Genomic DNA, 8,962 nt, shown 5'->3' on the forward strand with positions numbered 1-8,962 from the left:
ATAGGCCTCTTTGGCACCACTTTTATGGTTAAAATTCTCTCTTCTATGATCAGCTCTCTTAATCCCTCAAACCCAAGAACCGAGACTACACTTGATTTTAGCCAAAAGGCCGAGAAGCGATGGAGTATGCGAGTGACGGACTCACTTACAGGCTTCCCCGTCTACCCATTCTCAGCAACGGTTTGTTAGAATAGGCCTCTTTGGCACATGTGATTAGCTGGGTAGCTTGAGCTATGCCGTTATATCGCTGCAACCCTTCTCTTGCTTTATTAGCTTTCTCTTCTCTATGACACCCTTTGCACATATGTAGAAGTCGCTCTCAGTTAAGACTACAAGGTCACACGTCATCACACAGGCTAGGCAGAGTCGCCTCCTTGCAGAAAGGCGGCCCAGAGTAGTATAAGAGCAGGAACCTTGGCGCTGGGAGAGGGACCTTCTTTCGCATCTCGCAGAAAGGGCTCCACAGCTGTGCATCGATCATTCTGGCATACATCAAATAGTTAAACTGTGAAGGCTGCCTCTTGGTAATTGCTGTTAGCATATCGAGCATTAAAGATAAAGAACTGGGATCAAACCTAACAGGTTACAGTACGGAACAGAGTGCTGCTCTTCTGGGCACTAATAAATCGGCAAACTTGTCTGATGACTTATTTGTTCACTCTTCTTCACCCGCAGTAATAAATATAGTTCACGAGGCATATATGCTTCCCCTTTCAGCAGTCTCTATCCAAATACACAGTGTAGATACCTATTAAAATGGTAGACCCGATGAACATGAAAGGCAAAGATGGATAATTCGCCAAGAACTTTCCAGGGTCATCATATGTACAACGGCTGCACCGAAAGAGTTGGGCCAGAATAGAGCGGAACTCATGCAGAAGTGCATGAACACCACCTTGCTGAAAGAATAAAACCAACACAATGCATGAATTCACGACAAATGACATACCACCAAATCGGTGTGACTTCTGCTATTGCCTTTGCGAGACCAGTTCAGATATGCTTTATCACGAATTTATAAATCTGGTGTGTTCGGACCTCCGCAGTGGAGGCTCTGCTGAACCCCTGAGACCGACTCACCGAACCCCTAGAGTTTGACCAAATCCAGGTTAAGAACCACTGGTTTAGAGGCAGTTATTTCTGCAAAAGGAGGATCTACTAAATATTGCTGTCATTTTTCTGTTGGAGTTTCCAAATGTATGCACCTGCCTACTTTTGTTTAAATAATGATTGCACCCTGTCTGCAAATCCTATAAACTTCATTTCACTTCTCAAATATCTGTGTCACTGCCATCATCCGCCATGCATGGATTCGGGCCATCTGATTGGTTCCTTTGCCCCCCCATACACACAGGAATTGGTTAGGACTTGATTAGTAAATGCTAGGAATCGTTTTGCCTGTCTGTTCAGAGCAAGAAACAAGCCACTAGCCCCACGGGAAGTTGTCATTTTCTGTAAGCTTGTGTGTATGTAAATTTGTCATGGTCCAACGTAAGACTGTTTAGGGTGAATAAAAAATAACTGCAACAAGTTTATTCTGCTATTAACCAGATTCAAACTGGGGTTGCAGCCGCCTCATTGCTATATTATGGCCAATATGCAGTTGCATGTTTAGGGTCTTTTCTCTAGGAACTTCAGCCACGACACCCAGGCAGACCATGAAAGAATGTCGATGTTAAAATGTTGGTTGAACTATCCAATAACTACGCAGATCCGATGATTCCTAAGACTTGAGATCAGACAAAATTGGAAAGACTATTTTTTGATGGTGTCTGTGAGTTACTTCAACCCAAAAGTTCACATAAATTACACATAGCTAATGTTGACCACAAAATGGTATGTGAGCTGGCCAGGAGTCCTGGAATCTTTTGATTTGTAGACAGATGCGTTATCCATTGCTCCACGAGCCCCACGGGAATATGTGGCTTATAAACTTGTGTGTAACACTTTTGCAAAAATGAAAAACAAAAAAAAAATGGGTGACATTATTTGAATATGCCATGATGCTTTATCCATTGCGCCATTCGCCCTACAAGTTAAGGCTATCGACCGCAAACGTGAGGAAAATCGTCATTGTCCTAAAGATGGCTGTTCAGCAATAGTGAGCAAGGGACAAATTCCACATAGTTATTTGAGTATGCCATGACCCTGATTCGAACCAGGGTTGCTGCAGCCACAACACCGAGTACTAACCACTATATGATCATGGCCAATATGCGCAACTTATTTAACGCTACTGCATACAGGCCATGATCGTGTAGTGGTTAATGGTTGTGTTCCATTCGAATCCGGGTTATGGTATAATCAAATTACTTTGATGAATTTGTCTGCTGGTCACTGTTGCTAAGCAGCCTTCCTTTGGACAATGACAGTTTTCCACACAAGTTTACAGTCGATACAGTCTTGTAGGGTGAGTGGCGCAATGGATGACACATGACGGCAGATTCAAGTGATGAGAATCGAAACAACAGATTCAAGAGACCCAAGGTAAATGAACACAACCCGTTTCGTTTCAATTGACAGCCCATGTGACATGCACCTCAGATGAAATGGGGCTAGTTGATCAACAGCAATGTTTTAACGAAGGGATCATCTGGGAGTTAAACCCCAGACCTCTCACACCCAAAGCAAGATTCATACCCCTAGACCACTGGTGTCAAACTCGAGGCCCGGGGGCCAGTTATGGCTCACCGTATCATTTTCTGTGGCCCGCAACGACAAATTGTGCATTAAATCTATGTCATACTAACATTGCAAATTGTCGGAACTTTTAAGAATCTTCTTAAAATTATTTTTGAAATATGTGAAAAGTTTCCACGAGTCTGATTTGAAAAAGCAATTATTTGTCAGTTTGTTTTGTAGCTTATACTGTATATAATATGAGGCGTTTATTTATTTGGGTTGACAGTCATAATGGCCCATCGAGGGAAACTTTGACTACAATGTGGCCCGCGACAAAAATGAGTTTGACACCCCTGCCCTAGACCAACGAGCCTCAAAGAAAGCTTGCAGACCATGGTACATTCTGTGTAACATTGGCCTGTCATATGAGAAAGGACTCATATGTGAGGTTGCTGTTTGTGGACTTCAGCTCTGCCTTCAACACCATTGTGCCGCAGCGACTCATCTGCAAACTCTATGAGCTGGGCCTCAGTACCTCCCTCTGCAACTGGATACTGGACTTCCTCTGTCAGAGGCCTCAGGTGGTGCGTGTTGGCGACAAAATCTCCGCCAGCATCACGCTGAGCACGGGGGCCCCCCAGGGCTGCGTGCTCAGTCCATTGCTCTTCACCCTGCTGACGCATGACTGCACTGCGACCTACAGCGACAACCACATAGTGAAGTTTGCTGACGACACGACTCTGGTGGGTCTCATCACGAAAGGCGACGAGACTCGGTACAGGTCGGAAGTTGACCTTCTGACCACGTGGTGCAGGGACAACAACCTCCTGCTGAACGTCAATAAGACCAAGGAAATCATTGTTGACTTCCGGAAGGGTCACACAACACACCTGCCGCTGATCATCAACGGTGCTGTGGTGGAGAGGGTGAGCTGCACCAAGTTCCTGGGGGTGCACATCAGTGAGGACCTCTCCTGGTCCGCAAACACCTCGTCACTGGCAAAGAAAGCTCAGCGCCGCCTGTACTTCCTGCGGAAGCTCAGGCGTGCATGTGCTCCTCAGGCAGTCCTGTCTACATTCTACCATGGCACCATTGAGAGCGTCCTCACCAGTTGCATCGCTGTCTGGGGTGGTAACTGCACTGAACAGAACTTGAAGGCCCTGCAGCGCATAGTGAATACGGCTGGTAAGACTCTTGGTGCTTCGCTCCCCTCCCTGAAGGACATTTACACCTCCCATCTCGCCCGCAAGGCAACCTCGATTGCCAGAGATGTGAGTCACCCGGCTCACTCTTTGTTTGACCTTCTGCCCTCTGGGAAGAGGTACAGGAGCCTGCGCTCCCGCACCACCAGACTCGCCAACAGCTTCTTTCTCCAGGCTGTTAGGGCCCTGAACTCGCGACCCCCTTCTGCGTAGCGTGCGGCACTGTTGCGCTATTTTCGGGAATGTCTGCTGTACGCGCACTTGCTCCTTTTTTTTCTGCTCCTCTTATTTATTTATTTATTTATTTATTTATTTATTTATTTATTTATTTATTTACCGTATTTGCCGGTGTATTGGTCGACCTTTTTCGATCCAAAATCAACCGAAAAAAATCGACCTCGACTTATACACCGAGTCATAAAATTTAACTTCGTATTCATCGCTTCAAATGTGATGGTAACCAAGGCCGTTTCTCATGCATCTCATTGTGCGTTGCACTTAGAAAATTTGAACCGGGCGGCGTGCGCGAGTGCGCGGCCCACTGGAAGTCCAATGAGGCGCCGCGATCTCCTGCGCGGTGCTTATAAAATGCCGATCCGCTCGGCTTGGAGCTATTTCCGACCTCCTGTTGGTGCCGGGCGGCGTGCGCGAGCTCGCCGGCCGCGATCTCCTGCGCGGTGCTTATAAAGTGCCGATCCGCTCGGCTTGGAGCTATTTCCGACCTCCCGTTGGTGCCGGGCGGCGTGCGCGAGCTCGCCGGCCGCGATCTCCTGCGCGGTGCTTATAAAGTGCCGATCCGCTCGGCTTGGAGCTATTTCCGACCTCCCGTTGGTGCCGGGCGGCGTGCGCGAGCTCGCCGGCCGCGATCTCCTGCGCGGTGCTTATAAAGTGCCGATCCGCTCGGCTTGGAGCTATTTCCGACCTCCCGTTGGTGCCGGGCGGCGTGCGCGAGCTCGCCGGCCGCGATCTCCTGCGCGGTGCTTATAAAGTGCCGATCCGCTCGGCTTGGAGCTATTTCCGACCTCCCGTTGGTGCCGGGCGGCGTGCGCGAGCTCGCCGGCCGCGATCTCCTGCGCGGTGCTTATAAAGTGCCGATCCGCTCGGCTTGGAGCTATTTCCGACCTCCCGTTGGTGCCGGGCGGCGTGCGCGAGCTCGCCGGCCGCGATCTCCTGCGCGGTGCTTATAAAGTGCCGATCCGCTCGGCTTGGAGCTATTTCCGACCTCCCGTTGGTGCCGGGCGGCGTGCGCGAGCTCGCCGGCCGCGATCTCCTGCGCGGTGCTTATAAAGTGCCGATCCGCTCGGCTTGGAGCTATTTCCGACCTCCCGTTGGTGCCGGGCGGCGTGCGCGAGCTCGCCGGCCGCGATCTCCTGCGCGGTGCTTATAAAGTGCCGATCCGCTCGGCTTGGAGCTATTTCCGACCTCCCGTTGGTGCCGGGCGGCGTGCGCGAGCTCGCCGGCCGCGATCTCCTGCGCGGTGCTTATAAAGTGCCGATCCGCTCGGCTTGGAGCTATTTCCGACCTCCCGTTGGTGCCGGGCGGCGTGCGCGAGCTCGCCGGCCGCGATCTCCTGCGCGGTGCTTATAAAGTGCCGATCCGCTCGGCTTAGAGCTATTTCCGACCTCCCGTTGGTGCCGGGCGGCGTGCGCGAGCTCGCCGGCCGCGATCTCCTGCGCGGTGCTTATAAAGTGCCGATCCGCTCGGCTTGGAGCTATTTCCGACCTCCCGTTGGTGCCGGGCGGCGTGCGCGAGCTCGCCGGCCGCGATCTCCTGCGCGGTGCTTATAAAGTGCCGATCCGCTCGGCTTGGAGCTATTTCCGACCTCCCGTTGGTGCCGGGCGGCGTGCGCGAGCTCGCCGGCCGCGATCTCCTGCGCGGTGCTTATAAAGTGCCGATCCGCTCGGCTTGGAGCTATTTCCGACCTCCCGTTGGTGCCGGGCGGCGTGCGCGAGCTCGCCGGCCGCGATCTCCTGCGCGGTGCTTATAAAGTGCCGATCCGCTCGGCTTGGAGCTATTTCCGGCCTCCCGTTGGTGCCGGGCGGCGTGCGCGAGCTCGCCGGCCGCGATCTCCTGCGCGGTGCTTATAAAGTGCCGATCCGCTCGGCTTGGAGCTATTTCCGACCTCCTGTTGGTGCCGGGCGGCGTGCGCGAGCTCGCCGGCCGCGATCTCCTGCGCGGTGCTTATAAAGTGCCGATCCGCTCGGCTTGGAGCTATTTCCGGCCTCCCGTTGGTGCCGGGCGGCGTGCGCGAGCTCGCCGGCCGCGATCTCCTCCGCGGTGCTTATAAACAGCCGCATGCGCACGGCCTCCCGGAATTTGAACACATTTCGTCAATAAATTTCGCATATTGAATTTTGAAGTTTAATATAATGCAACAATTGAGCTCGACTTATACAAAGGATATATCATAAAATCGTAAATTTCCGTTGAATTTTAGGGGGTCGACTTATACACCGAGTCGACCTGTACACCGGCAAATACGGTATTTATTTATTTATTTATTTATTTATTGTTGTGTTATTTATTCATTATTTATTCAGCACGCTTTTGTTATACTTGTTTACTTGTTTGTCTGTTGTGAGCCATGTCTTGTCACCGTGGGATAGGGGGGAACGAAATTTCGGTTTCTTTGTGTGTCTTTGGCATGTGGAGAAATTGACAATAAAGCTGACTTTGACTTTGACTTTGACTCCACACAACGATAGACAACAGTGTTTCAAAGAAGAGCTCGTCCGGGAGTTTAACCCGGGCAATCAAAGAACCCTAGGCGAGAATCATTCCCCTGCACCAATGAGCCCCATAGTAGACCAGCTGACCCCATTACATTCCAGCAGAATTTCAAAGATTCTCCCAGAAGGTAAACTTAAAAACACATGGAAGAACACACACAGGTGAAAAAAATGTTTCCTGCTCAGCTTGTGGCCAAAGATTCTCAGAGAAAGGAAGCTTGAAAAGACACACAACAACCCACACTGGTAAGAACCCTTTTTCCTGCTCAGTTTGTGGCCAAAGATTCTCTCAGAAGGTAAATTTAGAAACACATGCAAGAACACACACAGGTGAAAAGCCTTTTTCTTACTCAGTTTGTGGCCAAAGATTCTCAGAGATGGGAAACTTCAAAAGACACACAAGAACCCACACTGGTGAGAAAAACCTTTTGCCTGCTCAGTTTGTGGTCAAAGATTCTCAGAGAAGCGACAGTTCAAAACACATACACAGGTAAGAACCCTCTTTCCTGTTTAGTTTGTGGCAAATATTCTCTCAAAGCAAGCCTTCGACGAGGATGGGATTTGAACCCATGCGTGCAGAGCACAACGGATTAGCAATCCATCGCCTTAACCTCTCGGCCACCTCGTCTTGTGTTGATAAGTCATGTTATGTATGTTGTGCCAAGATACTTTGGATGTGAATGTGAAACCGACGAGGATGTGATATGAAATGATGAGTGGAGAGCACAATGGAGTAGCAACCCATCGCCTAAATATTTCAGCCATCGCATCTCATGCATGAGTTGAATAGGCGACGTGATATGGTATGTACGGTGTAGTATAAGCCGCAAGGTAAAATGATACGATACTTTAGATGTGTAACGAAGAAAAGGTAAGCCACAAAATAAGTGACACTGTAAACAAAGCAAAACGTTTTTTCAATGTTGTCTCACCCCAAATCTTTGGGATCATCGGATCTGCACAGTTGGATAGTTCCACCGACATTTTAACATCAACATTCTTTCATGGGTGTCTTGGCTGAAGATCCTAAAGAAAAGACCCTAAACTTATTGTATGCGATTGCATATTGGTCATGATCGTATAGTGTTGTGGCCGTAGCATCACCGGAACGAATCTGGGTCATGGCGTCAGTAAATTACCTTGCTGAATTTGTCCGTTGTTCACTGTTGCCAAACAGCCTTCTGTTGAACGCAGGCTTCCAGACATTACGTCCACCTATGTTTTAACATCAACTTTATTTCATAAAGTTCTTCCAAATTCATCTTGGTGAAACTCCCTCCCTCAGGTGTTCCCATCTTTTTTTAGGCCTGGCTGCCACGAGGCAGCGGTAGAAACAAAATATGACCCTGAAAGGGCACGCCCAAACCGGCTATGATATTAATCAGAATTCGTTCATCACTAAAATGCAGTCCTCAGGTCCATGTCATATTCGCTACCAATCGGAATGTAACGGACAGATTTATATTCAAATGTCAAATCTCGAACGCCACCGTCGCAGTGGAGGTGAATTACACTCCAAATTCACCTCCACTGCAACGACAAAAGCCTCAATTATTTGCGACACGAGAGATATAGAGCACTTCTGAAATTTGAGAAATCATTTGAGAAATTACGATCGTATTTTCTTTCCCGATTTGTGTCGTTATGAAATCACATGTTTTCAAATAAAACACAGAGATGGGATCGTTTCCCATTCTCTGATATCAAAAGTACACGTACCAAGACATACAACTGTTTTTACCTTCAATACTCAAAATAGACGCCCAATCGCTGTTTGAAAGAATGTGTTCGATCAGGTACCTACAATCCTGTGCGCCAACAATGTTTTAAGTAAAAAAGACATTAATGAACACAAAATACTCGTTCGTTTAAACCTTCTATTTAGGTTGAGGCCTTCTAAGTATAGTAAATCTATGAACGTCTATTGTTTGTATTAGAAGGAATGGTTGCTGCAATTTGAGTGTGAGACCCTCTGTGAATTTGGTGAGACCAGCAGTGGGGTGGCCCGTTTTCACCCAGATTATCAGCTCATTCTTTTTTCTCTTCAGATCGAATAAATCGTTCGCCTTTTACTAAAGATTTCCGTGGGGAGGAACAATAAGAGTCTATCTCTAGCCATTCTCACCAACGGTTTGTTAGAATAGGCCTCTTTGGCACATGTGTTTAGCTGGGCAGCTTGAGCTATGCCGTTATATTGCTGCAACCCTTCTCTTGCTTTATTAGCTTTCTCTTCTCTATGACACCCTTTGCACATATGTAGAATTCGCTCTCAGTTAAGACGACAAGGTCACACGTTATCATACAGATTAGGCAGAGTCGCCTCCTTGCAGGAAGGCGGCCCAGAGTAGTATAAGAGCAGGAACCTTGGCGCTGAGAGAGGGACCTTCTTTCGCATCTGGCAGAAAGGGC

At 48.8% G+C, this 8,962-nt stretch overlaps 2 non-coding genes across 2 annotated transcripts; one reads left to right on the forward strand and one right to left on the reverse strand.

Moving 5' to 3' along the window:
• Positions 1–7,099: 7,099 nt before the first annotated feature.
• trnas-gcu (transfer RNA serine (anticodon GCU)) lies at positions 7,100–7,181 on the reverse strand. The gene has a single exon. It is a non-coding gene; the product is annotated as a tRNA-Ser (tRNA).
• Positions 7,182–8,581: 1,400 nt separating this feature from the next.
• Positions 8,582–8,693, forward strand: LOC125967998 (U5 spliceosomal RNA). The gene has a single exon (XR_007480991.1). It is a non-coding gene; the product is annotated as a U5 spliceosomal RNA (small nuclear RNA).
• Positions 8,694–8,962: the final 269 nt, after the last annotated feature.

Source organism: Syngnathus scovelli, unplaced genomic scaffold, assembly GCF_024217435.2.
Source record: "Syngnathus scovelli strain Florida unplaced genomic scaffold, RoL_Ssco_1.2 HiC_scaffold_41, whole genome shotgun sequence".
NCBI lineage: Eukaryota > Metazoa > Chordata > Actinopteri > Syngnathiformes > Syngnathidae > Syngnathus > Syngnathus scovelli.